The sequence below is a fragment of the Ctenocephalides felis genome, unplaced genomic scaffold (assembly GCF_003426905.1).
Source record: "Ctenocephalides felis isolate EL2017-DRISC unplaced genomic scaffold, ASM342690v1 CF-g0.4_SCAFFOLD_03669, whole genome shotgun sequence".
NCBI classification, from domain to species: domain Eukaryota; kingdom Metazoa; phylum Arthropoda; class Insecta; order Siphonaptera; family Pulicidae; genus Ctenocephalides; species Ctenocephalides felis.
The window spans coordinates 1-16,626 of NW_020539823.1; the positions used below are offsets into that span (position 1 = coordinate 1).

The window sequence follows — 16,626 nt, forward strand, 5'->3', positions numbered from 1 at the left end:
TGAGACTATATCCTCGCTGAGAGATCCTTCTTTTCTTTAGGCACTCTTTTACGAAGAGAGCTGATTTCTTCAGTCCACCAGTGCACAGATTGTCTTTGATTTATGCCATGCTTACGAGTCATACTGATATCACAGGCTTCGGTTATCTCCCATCAGCTCACTAGTATGCTCATCTGCGTGTTCTGAAATTATGGGTTTGCAATTTAAGGGCACTTTCATGGCGCTTTTCATCAAAAGATTTATTTTCCACCCCAGGGCTTTAGATATTTCGCATGTCTTCTAATGTTTCTATTCGTTGATATTCCCAGATGATTGCATTGGTGGTACTAGCAGTGTAGATATCTAATACCTCCCAATTGCAATTTCCCCTGACGAGGCTATTGCTAACAAAAGTAAGGTCTATTATGAGCTTGCACTGCCCTTGGCAAGGTTGGCTTATCACCACGATTAAGTAAAACAACGTCAAGTGCATTAAAGGCCTCTAAAAGTGCTTTACCTCTGCATTAGTCTTCCTACTTCCCCAGTCTACCGCCCATGCGTTAAAGTCACCGGCTATCGCTACGGGGTGGGTGTCGATTTGCATCCTCCACAGACGATCTAAAAAATCGACAAAATCGGGCAAAGAAAGACTAGGCGGAGCGTAACAGCTGTATAAATGAATGTCATCTAATGATGCTGCGACAAACCCAGCGTTGCTATTGCTAACAACATTTTGGAAACAAAATTTGCCACAGGACCAAATAACAGCTTTGGTAGTACTATCCGTTTCCCATGGCCAGTCAGTTAGTTGTTTGTAAGGTTCTGATAAGAGGGCAACATCAATTTTCATATCTCTTACCGTCTGCATAAGCAGTCGTGTGCAGCCTCACAATGATTCATGTTTAGCTGCATTATCTTCATGCTTTTGCGTTTATTATTTTCTCTATGGCCTCCCTATAAACACGGACATCTGTGAGTGCCGGCATGATGTGCTACATTTTCAGAGTTTCCATTTTCAGCGCACAGTGCACATTTTGCTGCATTTACACAGTTGGCTATTTTGTGACCTTCTTGTCCACATCTAATGCACAGATTGGTCCGATTCACTTCGCTCTTGCACTGTGATCCATAATGTCCGAATAGCCAGCATTTAAAGCATCGAATTGGTTTCTTGATAATTTTAATTCGACAGTTGACCCATCCAATTCGTAATTTGCTACTTGCTTTTGAGCAGATCGTGTACAACCGCCGCTGGTAGAGCTACAGTAGCAATCTGGGTACCTCTATATGCCTTACGAATCCTAATTGCTTCTGCTGATGTGTTGCAGGCTCCTCCGTTTGCTTTTTGTAGTGCTATCTGGATATCAATTTTTGAGGTTTCATCATCAATATCTCTTATTTCTATAGTTTTCTTGGTGCCCCTTATAAATAACTTCGGCCTCATCCTTTAACACACCTGCAATAATCTGTTGTAGTCCTTGACCTTTGTCCGCACTTTTCTTAGAAATAGTTATCAACAAGTCTCCATTTCTGGTTTTGTTTATTTTGTCTACTGTCGTATTTACCTGGTCATCAGGACATCATGTTTGATGCGACGTAAATTTCGGAATAATTTACTTTTTCGGTCGGGCCGGATCAATAAGGCATTTGGTTTTGGAAAATTTCTATGATTTTTTATCATTTTATATGGTTAGAGTCCTGTTCTGACAGATGTACCCTTGCTTCCTTTTTTTTTCTGTTTTCTCGGCAGAACTTTATGCCAGTCATTTACCTCGACATGTTCTTCATTACACATGGCTAGTTGGTCTAGAGGCATGATTTTGGCTTAGATAATAACGTAAGTGGCAACTCATGTGTAAAATGTCTTTATTGAGTATACCGCGTGGCGCGTTGGTCTAGGGGTATGATTTCCGCTTAGGGTGCGGGAGGTCCCGGTTCGTTGGTCTAGGGGTATCATTTCCGCTTTGGGAAAAAATTTTGGGGTCCGGGTTCAAATCCTGGACGAGCGCGGGCATTTCTTTCAATTCGAGCGCATATTATTTACTACAATGTTGTACATTGGATATAAGTTCCTGTTAGAATAAGCAATGTTTTAGGATAAGTAATTATTAAATGTAAATATAGGTTAGTTAATTAAGTAACAAACAACGCCTTCTCATTAGTAATATTTAAAGTAACTAGTCTCTTACAGGATCGCGACGTCACGGTACGGTTGTAGAAGACCGCGAATGTACAAACAATATAATAAATTAGAAATTAAATTGGTTGGTCTAGGGGGGTCCCGGGTTCAAATCCTGGACGAGCGCGGGCATTTCTTTCAATTCAAAAGCATATTCTTTATTACAAGCGGGTACAGCGTTTCAGAAGCTGTCACTCAAACCGAAAGTAGACTTTGTATAGTTTGTATAGTTTATAGGAGTTGATGTAAATGTTAACTATTTGTGTGTGAAGTGAATCGGGCCTGATGTATGGCAGGTATTGGGCACTGGTTGCGCCGTGGGTTACAGATTAGTGTATTTTATTGGGTATGAGAATAATTGTTGTTTATACCCATTATTGTTCAATAATTATAATTATTGTTCATGCATATATAATTTACTCCTTCTATTCTATTATCAAGAAGCGATAAGAGCCTCCGTGGCGCAATTGGCTAGCGCGTTCGGCTGTTAACCGGAAGGTTGGTGGTTCGAGCCCACCCGGTGGCGTAAATTAGTTATTATTTATACTCTGGAATATTCAATGCATATTGTTTATACCCAATAGTATTTGATGATTATAATAATTATTCATCATATATAGTTAACACGCCCGACATTTCTTTAAATTCGAGAGCACTATTGTTTACTACAGTTGTATATTGGATCGAGAACATATTATTTACAACAATGGTTGTACATTGGTTCCAACACAAACATACCTGCTGGATAAAACCCGTGGCTTGTTGGTCTAGGGTTATAATTTCGGCTTAGATATTAAACGTAGTGCATTCAGGTGTAAATGTGTTTATTGAGTAGAACCCGTGGCATGTTGTACATTGAGATGCAACACAAACACGGTGTGTGGTGTAAACCCGTGGCTCGTTGGTCTAGGGGTATGATTACCGTGTTGGTGGGGGAGGTCCCGGGTTCAAATCCTGGACACGCGGGCATTTCTTATCTAATTCGAGCGCATATTATTTATACTCTGGGGGTACAGCGTTTCAGAAGCTGTCCCTCAAACCAAAAGTAGGCTTTGTAATAGTTCGTATACTTTATAGGAGTGAAGTAAATGTAAATATGTGTGTGTAAAGTGAATCGGGCCCGATGTATGGACAGGTATTGGGCACTTGTGTGTGTGTGTGCGTTACAGATTAGTGTAGTTTATTGGGTATAAGAGATAATCGTTGTTTATACCCATTATTGTTCAATAATATAATTATTGTTTATGATATATATAATTGAAATCAAGAAGCGATTAGAGCCTCCGTGGAACAATGGCTAGCGCGTTCGGCTGTTAACCCGAAAGGTTGGTGGTCGAGCCCACCCGGGGGCGTAAAGTGGTTATCATTTATATTCTGAAATATTTAATGAGCATATTGTTTATACCCAAGTATTTGATGATTATATTTATTCATCATATATATAGTTCACACGAGCCCGGACATTTCTTAAATTCGAGCACATATTATTTACTACAGTATGTATATTGGATCGAGAACATATTATTTACAACAATGTGTGTACGTTGGGTCCAACACAAATAATGCACTGGATAGAACCCGTGGCTAGTTGGTCTAGAGGTATGATTTTGGCTTAGATAATAAACGTAAGTGGCAACTCATGTGTAAAATGTGTTTAATTGAGTATACCGCGTGGCTCGCTGGTCTAGGGGTATGATTTCCGCTTAGGGTGCGGGAGGATCCCGGGTTCAAATCCCGGACGAGCCCGAACTTTTCTTTAAATTCGGGCACATATTATTTACTACAATGTTGAACATTGGATGCAACACAAACACGCACTGGGTAGAACATGTGGTCGTTGTCTAGGGTATGTAGTTTACACGAGCCGGACATTTCTTTAAATTCGAGCACATATTATTTACTACAGTATTGTATATTGGATCGAGAACATATTATTTACACAATGTTGTACATTGGTTCCAACACAAACATGCACTGGATAAAACTCGTGACTTGTTGGTCTAGGGTTATGATTTCCGCTTAGATAGTAAACGTAAGTGGCAACTCATGTGTAAAATGTGTTTATTGAATATCCGCGTGGCTCGTGGTCTAGGGTATGATTCCGCTTAGGGTGCGGGAGGTCCCGGGTTCAAATCCCAGACGAGCCCGGACTTTCTTTAAATTCGGGCACATATGTTATGAAGCTGTCCCTCAAACCGAAAGAAAATGTTAACTATTTGTGTGTGAAGTGAATCGGGCTCGATGTATGGACATGTATTGGGCACTGGTGCGCCGTGGGTTACAGATTAGTGTAGTTTAATGGGTACAAGAATAATTGTTGTTTTATACCCATTATTGTTCAATAATTATGATTATTGTTTATGCTATATATAATTTACTCCTACTATTATCAAGAAGCGATAAGAACCTCCGTGGCGCAATTGGCTAGCGCGTTCGGCTGTTAACCGAAGGTTGGTGGTTCGAGTCCAGCCGGGGGCGTAAAGTAGTTATTATTTATACTCTGGAATATTCAATGCATATTGTTTATACCCAATAGTATTTGATGATTATATTATTCATCATATATGTAGTTTACACGAGCCCGGACATTTCTTTAAATTCGAGCACATATTATTACTACAATATTGTATATTGGATCGAAAATATATTATTCACTACAATGTTGTACAGTGTATCCAACACAAACACGCACTGGGTGAAACCGGCGGCTCGTTGGTCTACATATTATTTACTACAATACTGTATATTGGATCGAGAACATATTATTTACTACAATGTTTGTACATTGGATCCAACACAAACACGCACTGGATAGAACACGTGGCTAGTTGGTCTAGGGGTATGATTTTGGCTTAGATAATAAATGTAAGTGGCAAATCATGTGTAAAATGTGTTTATTGACTATACCGCGTGGCTCGTTGGTCTAGGGATATGATTTTCGCTTAGGGCGCGGGAGCTTTCGGGTTCAAATCCCGGACGAGCCCGGACATTTCTTTAAATACGAGCGCATATTATTTACTACAATAATGTATATTGGATCGAGAATATGTTATTTACTATAATGTTGTACATTGGATGCAACACAAACACGCACTGGATAGAACCCGTGGCTAGTTGGTCTAGAGGTATGATTTTGGCTTAGATAATAAACGTAAGTGGCAACTCATGTGTAAAATGTGTTTATTGGTTATACCGCGTGGCTCGTTGGTCTAGGGGTATGATTTACGCTTAAGGTGCGGGAGGTCCCGGGTTCAAATCCCGGTCGAGCCCGGACTTTTCTTTAAATTCGGGCACATATTATTTACTACAATGTTGAACATTGGATGCAACACAAATACGCACTGGGTAGAACATGTGGTTCGTTGGTCTAAGGGTATGATTCTGGACGAGCGCGGGCATTTCTTTCAATTCGAGCGCATATTATTTATTACATGAGGGTACAGCGTTTCAGAAACTGTCCCTCAAACCGAAAGTAAATGTTAACTATTTGTGTGTGAAGTGAATGGGGCTCGATGTATGGACAGGTATTGGGCACTGGTTGCGCCGTGGGTTATAGATTAGTGTAGTTTAATGGGTACAAGATTAATTGTTGTTTATACCCATTATTGTTCAATAATTATAATTATTGTTTATGCTATATATAATTTACTCCTACTATTATCAAGAAGCGATAAGGTCCCGGGTTCAAATCCCGGACGAGCCCGGACTTTTCTTTAAATTCGGGCACATATTATTTACTACAATGTTGAACATTGGATGCAACACAAACACGCACTGGGTAGAACATGTGGTTCGTTGGTCTAGGGGTATGATTCTGGACGAGCGCGGGCATTTCTTTCAATTCGAGCGCATATTATTTATTACATGAGGGTACAGCGTTTCAGAAGCTGTCCCTCAAACCGAAAGTAAATGTTAACTATTTGTGTGTGAAGTGAATCGGGCTCGATGTATGGACAGGTATTGGGCACCGGTTGCGCCGTGGATTACAGATTAGTGTAGTTTAATGGGTACAAGAATAATTGTTGTTTATACCCATTATTGTTCAATAATTATAATTATTGTTTATGCTATATATAATTACTCCTACTATTATCAAGAAGCGATAAGAGCCTCCGTGGCGCAATTGGCTAGCGCGTTATTGTGGTTTATACCCATTATTGTTCAATAATTATAATTATTGTTCATGCTATATATAATTTACTCCTTCTATTCTATTATCAAGAAGCGATAAGAGCCTCCGTGGCGCAATTGGCTAGCGCGTTCGGCTGTTAACCGAAAGGTTGGTGGTTCGAACCCCCCCGGTGGCGTAAATTAGTTATTATTTATATTCTGGAATATTCAATGCATATTGTTATACCCAATAGTATTTGATGATTATATTATTCACCATATATATAGTTTACACGAGCCCGGACATTTCTTTAAATTCGAGCACATATTATTTACTACAGTATTGTATATTGGATCGAGAACATATTAATTACAACAATGTTGTACATTGGTTCCAACACAAACATACACTGGATAAAACCCGTGGCTTGTTGGTCTAGGGTTATAATTTCCGCTTAGATATTAAACGTAAGTGGCAAATCATGTGTAAAATGTGTTTATTGAGTAGAACCCGTAACATGTTGTACATTGGATGCAACACAAATACGCAGTGGGTACAACTCGTGGCTCGTTGGTGTAGGGGTATTATTCCAGCTTTGGGTGCGGGAGGTCCCGGGTTCAAATCCCGGGTGAGCCCTGACATTTCTTTGAATTCGAGTGCCTATTATTTACTACAATGTTGTACATTGGATCCCACACAAACACGCACTGGATAAAACCCGTGGCTATGGTATGATTTTGGCTTAGATAATAAATGTAAGTGGCAAATCATGTGTAAAATGTGTTTCTTGACTATACCGCGTGACTCGTTGGTCTAGGGATATGATTTTCGCTTAGGGCGCGGGAGCTTTCGGATTCAAATCCCGGACGAGCCCGGACATTTCTTTAAATACGAGCGCATATTATTTACTACAATAATGTATATTGGATCGAGAATATGTTATTTACTATAATGTTGTACATTGGATGCAACACAAACACGCACTGGATAGAACCCGTGGCTAGTTGGTCTAGAGGTATGATTTTGGCTTAGATAATAAACGTAAGTGGCAACTCATGTGTAAAATGTGTTTATTGATTATACCGCGTGGCTCGTTGGTCTAGGGGTATGATTTACGCTTAAGGTGCGGGAGGTCCCGGGTTCAAATCCCGGACGAGCCCGGACTTTTCTTTAAATTCGGGCACATATGTTATGAAGCTGTCCCTCAAACCGAAAGTAAATGTTAACTATTTGTGTGTGAAGTGAATCGGGCTCGATGTATGGACATGTATTGGGCACTGGTTGCGCCGTGAGTTACAGATTAGTGTAGTTTAATGGGTACAAGAATCATTGTTGTTTATACCCATTATTGTTCAATAATAATGATTATTGTTTATGCTATATATAATTTACTCCTACTATTATCAAGAAGCGATAAGAACCTCCGTGGCGCAATTGGCTAGCGCGTTCGGCTGTTAACCGAAAGGTTGGTGGTTCGAGTCCAGCCGGGGGCGTAAAGTAGTTATTATTTATACTCTGGAATATTCAATGCATATTGTTTATACCCAATAGTATTTGATGATTATATTATTCATCATATATGTAGTTTACACGAGCCCGGACTTTTCTTTAAATTCGAGCACATATTATTTACTACAATATTGTATATTGGTTCGAAAATATATTATTCACTACAATGTTGTACAGTGTATCCAACACAAACACGCACTGGGTGAAACCGGCGGCTCGTTGGTCTACATATTATTTACTACAATAATGTATATTGGATCGAGAACATATTATTTACTACAATGTTGTACATTGGATCCAACACAAACACGCACTGGATAGAACACGTGGCTAGTTGGTCTAGGGGTATGATTTTGGCTTAGATAATAAATGTAAGTGGCAAATCATGTGTAAAATGTGTTTATTGACTATACCGCGTGGCTCGTTGGTCTAGGGGTATGATTTCCGCTTAGGGCGCGGGAGGTTTCGGGTTCAAATCCCGGACGAGCCCGGACGTTTCTTTAAATACGAGCGCATATTATTTACTACAATAATGTATATTGGATCGAGAATATGTTATTTACTATAATGTTGTACATTGGATGCAACACAAACACGCACTGGATAGAACCCGTGGCTAGTTGGTCTAGAGGTATGATTTTGGCTTAGATAATAAACGTAAGTTGCAACTCATGTGTAAAATGTGTTTATTGAGTATACCGCGTGGCTCGTTGGTCTAGGGGTATGATTTCCGCTTAGGGTGCGGGAGGTCCCGGGTTCAAATCCCGGACGAGCCCGGACTTTTCTTTAAATTCGGGCACATATTATTTACTACAATGTTGAACATTGGATGCAACACAAACACGCACTGGGTAGAACATGTGGTTCGTTGGTCTAGGGGTATGATTCTGGACGAGCGCGGGCATTTCTTTCAATTCGAGCGCATATTATTCATTACATGAGGGTACAGCGTTTCAGAAGCTGTCCCTCAAACCGAAAGTAAATGTTAACTATTTGTGTGTGAAGTGAATCGGGCTCGATGTATGGACAGGTATTGGGCACTGGTTGCGCCGTGGATTACAGATTAGTGTAGTTTAATGGGTACAAGAATAATTGTTGTTTATACCCATTATTGTTCAATAATTATAATTATTGTTTATGCTATATATAATTTACTCCTACTATTATCAAGAAGCGATAAGAGCCTCCGTGGCGCAATTGGCTAGCGCGTTATTGTTGTTTATACCCATTATTGTTCAATAATTATAATTATTGTTCATGCTATATATAATTTACTCCTTCTATTCTATTATCAAGAAGCGATAAGAGCCTCCGTGGCGCAATTGGCTAGCGCGTTCGGCTGTTAACCGAAAGGTTGGTGGTTCGAACCCCCCCGGTGGCGTAAATTAGTTATTATTTATACTCTGGAATATTCAATGCATATTGTTTATACCTTTATTCATCATATATATAGTTTACACGAGCCCGGACATTTCTTTAAATTCGAGCACATATTATTTACTACAGTATTGTATATTGGATCGAGAACATATTATTTACAACAATGTTGTACATTGGTTCCAACACAAACATACACTGGATAAAACCCGTGGCTTGTTGGTCTAGGGTTATAATTTCCGCTTAGATATTAAACGTAAGTGGCAAATCATGTGTAAAATGTGTTTATTGAGTAGAACCCGTAACATGTTGTACATTGGATGCAACACAAATACGCAGTGGGTACAACTCGTGGCTCGTTGGTGTAGGGGTATTATTCCAGCTTTGGGTGCGGGAGGTCCCGGGTTCAAATCCCGGGTGAGCCCTGACATTTCTTTGAATTCGAGTGCCTATTATTTACTACAATGTTGTACATTGGATCCCACACAAACACGCACTGGATAGAACCCGTGGCTAGTTGGTCTAGGGGTATGATTTTGGCTTAGATAATAAATGTAAGTGGCAAATCATGTGTAAAATGTGTTTATTGACTATACCGCGTGGCTCGTTGGTCTAGGGATATGATTTTCGCTTAGGGCGCGGGAGCTTTCGGGTTCAAATCCCGGACGAGCCCGGACATTTCTTTAAATACGAGCGCATATTATTTACTACAATAATGTATATTGGATCGAGAATATGTTATTTACTATAATGTTGTACATTGGATGCAACACAAACACGCACTGGATAGAACCCGTGGCTAGTTGGTCTAGAGGTATGATTTTGGCTTAGATAATAAACGTAAGTGGCAAATCATGTGTAAAATGTGTTTATTGGTTATACCGCGTGGCTCGTTGGTCTAGGGTATGATTTACGCTTAAGGTGCGGGAGGTCCCGGGTTCAAATCCCGGTCGAGCCCGGACTTTTCTTTAAATTCGGGCACATATTATTTACTACAATGTTGAACATTGGATGCAACACAAATACGCACTGGGTAGAACATGTGGTTCGTTGGTCTAAGGGTATGATTCTGGACGAGCGCGGGCATTTCTTTCAATTCGAGCGCATATTATTTATTACATGAGGGTACAGCGTTTCAGAAGCTGTCCCTCAAACCGAAAGTAAATGTTAACTATTTGTGTGTGAAGTGAATGGGGCTCGATGTATGGACAGGTATTGGGCACTGGTTGCGCCGTGGGTTATAGATTAGTGTAGTTTAATGGGTACAAGATTAATTTTGTTGTTTATACCCATTATTGTTCAATAATTATAATTATTGTTTATGCTATATATAATTTACTCCTACTATAATCAAGAAGCGATAAGGTCCCGGGTTCAAATCCCGGACGAGCCCGGACTTTTCTTTAAATTCGGGCACATATTATTTACTACAATGTTGAACATTGGATGCAACACAAACACGCACTGGGTAGAACATGTGGTTCGTTGGTCTAGGGGTATGATTCTGGACGAGCGCGGGCATTTCTTTCAATTCGAGCGCATATTATTTATTACATGAGGGTACAGCGTTTCAGAAGTTGTCCCTCAAACCGAAAGTAAATGTTAACTATTTGTGTGTGAAGTGAATCGGGCTCGATGTATGGACAGGTATTGGGCACCGGTTGCGCCGTGGATTACAGATTAGTGTAGTTTAATGGGTACAAGAATAATTGTTGTTTATACCCATTATTGTTCAATAATTATAATTATTGTTTATGCTATATATAATTTACTCCTACTATTATCAAGAAGCGATAAGAGCCTCCGTGGCGCAATTGGCTAGCGCGTTATTGTGGTTTATACCCATTATTGTTCAATAATTATAATTATTGTTCATGCTATATATAATTTACTCCTTCTATTCTATTATCAAGAAGCGATAAGAGCCTCCGTGGCGCAATTGGCTAGCGCGTTCGGCTGTTAACCGAAAGGTTGGTGGTTCGAACCCCCCCCGGTGGCGTAAATTAGTTATCATTTATATTCTGGAATATTTAATGCATATTGTTTATACCCAATAGTATTTGATGATGATTGTATTGGTTATACCGCGTGGCTCGTTGGTCTAGGGGTATGATTTACGCTTAAGGTGCGGGAGGGTCCCGGTTCAAATCCCGTCGAGCCCGGACTTTTCTTTAAATTCGGGCACATATTATTTACTACAATGTTGAACTTGGATGCAACACAAATACGCACTGGGTAGAACATGTGGTTCGTTGGTCTAAGGGTATGATTCTGGACGAGCGGCGGGCATTTCTTTCAATTCGAGCGCATATTATTATTACATGAGGGTACAGCGTTTCAGAAGCTGTCCCTCAAACCGAAGTAAATGTTAACTATTTGTGTGTGAAGTGAATGGGGCTCGATGTATGGACAGGTATTGGGCACTGGTTGCGCCGTGGGTTATAGATTAGTGTAGTTTAATGGGTACAAGATTAATTGTTGTTTATACCCATTATTGTTCAATAATTATAATTATTGTTTATGCTATATATAATTTACTCCTACTATTATCAAGAAGCGATAAGGTCCCGGGTTCAAATCCCGGACGAGCCCGGACTTTTCTTTAAATTCGGGCACATATTATTTACTACAATGTTGAACATTGGATGCAACACAAACACGCACTGGGTAGAACATGTGGTTCGTTGGTCTAGGGGTATGATTCTGGACGAGCGCGGGCATTTCTTTCAATTCGAGCGCATATTATTTATTACATGAGGGTACAGCGTTTCAGAAGCTGTCCCTCAAACCGAAAGTAAATGTTATGTTGTACACCCCTGATATTACAAGTTCCTAACCACTGTCATAATATTAGATTCCTAACAAGTCCAGACTGAAATCTTAGAACCCTTGAGCTTTAGCTGATATTAACGGTTCATATTAACTTTTCTCAGACTACTGCGTAGTAGCTGACATTAACATTCTCTCACGAAATCATAAATCTACGTCGACAAATCTCAGGAAGATCTTATTATCGACATTCCGCCTAGTTAACAATTCTCACCAAGTTCGCATGAATAACATTTTGTTTAATCAGCTAAATCCATTACATTGTCCTTTTCGTTGCATAGAATATTCGAGACAAATCCCACTACGTTTCAAAGGATTTTAGTTTTAATAATTATGAAATAAATCAGTCTTAATCTGTCGGTCGCCGGGCAAACACTTCTCTTCTAATACCTCCGAGTTCCTTGTACTTAAAGTGAAATAAAGTGAAGTTTTTTGAAATAGTCTTTTATTTATCAAGTTCTCAAGTATTTTCAGCAAGTGAGTTTTTCAGGAAAATCGGAAGGTCCAGAGCAACAACACCGATTTGCATATAGCGGCGCCAACAACCCTTTCTGTTCATCAACGCGGTGTCCAACATAATTATTTGGTGACAGCGGTGTTCGACTGCCCAGCATATTATTTGGTGACAGCGCTGTTTGACTCCCAACATAATTATTTGGTGACAGCGGTGTTTGACTGATGAAGTAACATTCAAATTTTTTGTGAGCTTGAAAGAACGGCGTTTGAAAAATAACTGCCAAGAGTGACAAAAAAATATAAGGGTGCTACTTCAAACTAGGCAGTACATCGTGAAAACTTTGCCTCCGAGGATAGCCTTGCCAAAAGTGGACTTAGTTGATGATCAGAAACCGAAGACTCAAATATTGAATAATTCAAGACCCGAAGTATAAAATAATTCAAGACCCGAAGTATAAAATAATTCAAGACCCGAAGTATAAAATAATTCAAGACCCGAAGTAATAAAATAATTCAAGACCCGAAGTAATAAAATAATTCAAGACCCGAAGTAATAAAATAAATCAAGACCCGATGTAATAAAATGAATCAAGACCCGAAGTAAAAAATAAATCAAGACCCAGGGTGATAAAATAAATCAAGACCTGAAGTGATAAAATAAATCAAGACCCGAAGTAAAATTTCCATGGATCGTATCAAGGAGAAACAAGAAAATCAAGAATCAAAAACAAGAATTTTTCAACGAGAGACCAGGAGAAAAGGAGATATTTCATATCAAGAAACAAGAATAGATAAGTTCAAATATTATTTTTAAGTGAAAAATCAAAAGTGAAAATTCAAATCAAAGTGTAAACAAAAAGTGATACAAAATTATTGTTCAAGTGTTATAAAAGTTTAAGTGCATATTGTGCAATTTAAGTGAACCAAAGGATATTCAATTGATTAAGGATTACAACTCATTGTCAGTAAGCTTATTTTTAATATATTTTTGTAAATTTTTGCGCTTCTGTTTTAATAGTTTTTCACATCTTTTCAAAAATGAATGAACCAACTGATATTTCACGCGAAAGAAAATTAATATTCAAACCGCCATTGCTTTAATCCCGAATTTCAATGGGGAACCTTCAAATCTTCCTTCATTCATTACTGCTTTTGATGCATTGTCGGTGGATTTGAGTCCATCAGAAGCGGAAAAATTGCTTACAGTAATAAAATTGAAATTAGACCCACAAATTGTTGCAAAAATCCAATTTATTAATTTTGATAAGTGGGAAGATTTAAAATGTTATTTGATTAAAGAATATGTTGCTAAACGACCAATTGCTAGTTTAATAATTGAATTAAACAATTTAAAACGAAAATACAAAGAAACAGTAAAAAGTTTTGGAGACAGAATTGACGAAATATTACGACAAATTCATTATTCGAACATAATTAGAGTAGGACATGACTATGCAAAACAACACAAATTACATTCGAACAAGTAGGTATAAAAGTTTTTGAAAATGGCTTAACAGAACCTCTAAGAACTTTAGTCAAATGTTGCCGATTTTCTGATATCAAAGATGCTATTGACTTAGCTTTGCGAGAAGAAGCTTGTCAAAATTCATCAAATATTAGAAATGATCAAAATAATAATATAACATGTCACAATTGTAAAAAACGTGGGCATATTGCTTCGCAATGTTTCTTAAATAAAAGGAATATCGCTAATTCAAATAATGATAATCAAACATTTTGTAATTATTGTAAAAAACGGGACATTTAATTTATGATTGTAAAAATCCCAATCGAAGAAATTTCAATATAAATCGAAACTATTATAACGCATCAAAAACTTTTATTACTCCTACCAACGAACACAGACAAAAATGTAACTATTCGTACACACATTCAGAAAATGCAACAAAAACCTCCAACACACATACTAAGAGTAAGTCAAACTGTGACGAAACACAAATTCCCAAACCCAAGACTCAAAACCTTCAACAACATCAGACAACGATACTGTTACAGTACGTGAATTACAATCACAAATTTGCAATTCTTTTTTTAATAAATAAAACCGACCAAAAGGAATTAAATTTCAAAAATGAAAATGTTTCATTACAAATTGAAAACAAAAATTTTTGCACAAAATCAATCAAAGATCAATCACAAATTTGCAATTCTTTTTTAATAAATAAAACCGACCAAAAGAATTAAATTTCAAAAATGAAAATGTTTCGTTACAAATTGAAAACAAAATTTTTGCACAAAATCAATCAAAGAACAAGATCCAAGATACGACAAACAGCAAGTAAAAGACAAAGACGAATTCAAAGAAACGCATGACAAAAATGCTTCAATTTTAACATCAAATAACGAAAAAGAACAGAAAGACAAAATTTTAAACGACCCACAAATTTCACAAACGCACAAAATGCACTCATACACAGATTTTACAAACAAACGTTCAGAATTACAAACAAAGAAAACAATCAAAAAAGTTGATGAACCAGAGGTAATCACAACTACAAACAAACATCGTTATCAACAAACCAACGCAAAGGAATCCTATGACAATAACGCAAAATACGGAAGATTTAAAAACGACGATTTAGAATTATTAACGGACAAAAACCCTTATGCAAGCAAATCCAAAAAGTCAATGCCTTTATTTAAAGATGCATACAGAGTTTGTGAGACAAATGATACAGACGTTCTAATGTTCAATCATTACCAATTTTTTTCATTTTTTTTTCTTTTCAACATATTATTTGGTCGTTGTGACAGCGGTGTTTTACTGCCAACATATTATTTGGTGAAAATGAATACAGATGTTCTAACGTTCAATCATTATCAATTTTTAATTTTAAATTTATTTCATTCTTATTAATTTTAAATAGTTGATTTATGATTATTAAATATAGCATAATAGATTATTGATAATCAATCATTAATTATTGATTTCAAAAAAATCCATTGTTGACTTATTGATTATTAGTTATCGATTATTGATTGATTGAATATTGATTATTAATTATTAATTATTGACTATTGATTATTGAATATTAATTATTGATTATTGATTATTGATTATCAATTGATTTTATTGATTTTTTTTGTAGTATACAAATAGTGAACATAATTTTGATAATGATTCCTTGAATTAAATAATAATTGTAATTTTAAATTTACCTAAACAAATTCAAGTATTAATTTAGATTTTATTGCAAAAGTTAATGATTTAGTTAATGTTTAATGAGTAATTATCTCAAGTTTTAGGTAAATTTAGAAAATATCTTGAATAAATTTATAATTTTATAGAATTATTAGTTAAGAAAATTGAACTTCCACATTTTTTATTTTCAATTTAAATCTAAAAGCTAATTTAAGAATATCCAAGATTACTGTTCAAACGTATTGGGGATTGAAAATTTTTTTTTCCTTTTCGTGATATTTAATACTTTTTAGTCAAATCTAATGAATTGTTGCGATTTTTGCTATTCATTTTTCTTGAATTGAATAATGTTTTTTTTTGTCTTTGGTGTCAGTTTTTTTTACGGTAGCGCCGGGAGTCGCTACATTGGCGAGGGAGGTGTTGTACACCCCTGATATTACAAGTTCCTAACCACTGTCATAATATTAGATTCCTAACAAGTCCAGACTGAAATCTTAGAACCCTTGAGCTTTAGCTGATATTAACGGTTCATATTAACTTTTCTCAGACTACTGCGTAGTAGCTGACATTACATTCTCTCACGAAATCATAAATCTACGTCGACAAATCTCAGGAAGATCTTATTATCGACATTCCGCCTAGTTAACAATTCTCACCAAGTTCGCATGAATAACATTTTGTTTAATCAGCTAAATCCATTACTTTGTCCTTTTCGTTGTATAGAACATTCGAGACAAATCCCCACTACGTTTCAAAGGATTTTAGTTTTAATAATTATGAAATAAATCAGTCTTAATCTGTCGGTCGCCGGGCAAACACTTCTCTTCTAATACCTCCGAGTTCCTTGTACTTAAAGTGAAATAAAGTGAAGTTTTTGAAATAGTCTTTTATTTATCAAGTATCTCAAGTATTTTCAGCAAGTGAGTTTTTCAGGAAAATCGGAAGGTCCAGAGCAACAACACCGATTTGCATATAGCGGCGCCAACAACCCTTTCTGTTCATCAACGCGGTGTCCAACAATTA

General features: G+C 37.2%; 10 non-coding genes across 10 annotated transcripts; all 10 read left to right on the plus strand.

The window, feature by feature from the left end:
- The first annotated feature begins 2,610 nt into the window (after window positions 1-2,610).
- Window positions 2,611-2,684, plus strand: Trnan-guu. Its single transcript has one exon. It is a non-coding gene; the product is annotated as a tRNA-Asn (tRNA).
- A 1,147-nt stretch (window positions 2,685-3,831) lies between these two features.
- Window positions 3,832-3,904, plus strand: Trnap-agg. Its single transcript has one exon. It is a non-coding gene; the product is annotated as a tRNA-Pro (tRNA).
- Window positions 3,905-5,356: 1,452 nt separating this feature from the next.
- Window positions 5,357-5,428, plus strand: Trnal-aag. The gene has a single exon. It is a non-coding gene; the product is annotated as a tRNA-Leu (tRNA).
- A 963-nt stretch (window positions 5,429-6,391) lies between these two features.
- Trnan-guu lies at window positions 6,392-6,465 on the plus strand. Its single transcript has one exon. It is a non-coding gene; the product is annotated as a tRNA-Asn (tRNA).
- A 368-nt stretch (window positions 6,466-6,833) lies between these two features.
- Trnap-ugg lies at window positions 6,834-6,905 on the plus strand. Its single transcript has one exon. It is a non-coding gene; the product is annotated as a tRNA-Pro (tRNA).
- A 452-nt stretch (window positions 6,906-7,357) lies between these two features.
- Window positions 7,358-7,429, plus strand: Trnal-aag. The gene has a single exon. It is a non-coding gene; the product is annotated as a tRNA-Leu (tRNA).
- Window positions 7,430-8,196: 767 nt separating this feature from the next.
- Trnap-agg lies at window positions 8,197-8,268 on the plus strand. The gene has a single exon. It is a non-coding gene; the product is annotated as a tRNA-Pro (tRNA).
- Window positions 8,269-8,482: 214 nt separating this feature from the next.
- Trnap-agg lies at window positions 8,483-8,554 on the plus strand. Its single transcript has one exon. It is a non-coding gene; the product is annotated as a tRNA-Pro (tRNA).
- Window positions 8,555-9,085: 531 nt separating this feature from the next.
- Trnan-guu lies at window positions 9,086-9,159 on the plus strand. The gene has a single exon. It is a non-coding gene; the product is annotated as a tRNA-Asn (tRNA).
- A 349-nt stretch (window positions 9,160-9,508) lies between these two features.
- On the plus strand, window positions 9,509-9,580 carry Trnap-ugg. The gene has a single exon. It is a non-coding gene; the product is annotated as a tRNA-Pro (tRNA).
- The last annotated feature ends 7,046 nt before the right edge of the window (window positions 9,581-16,626 follow it).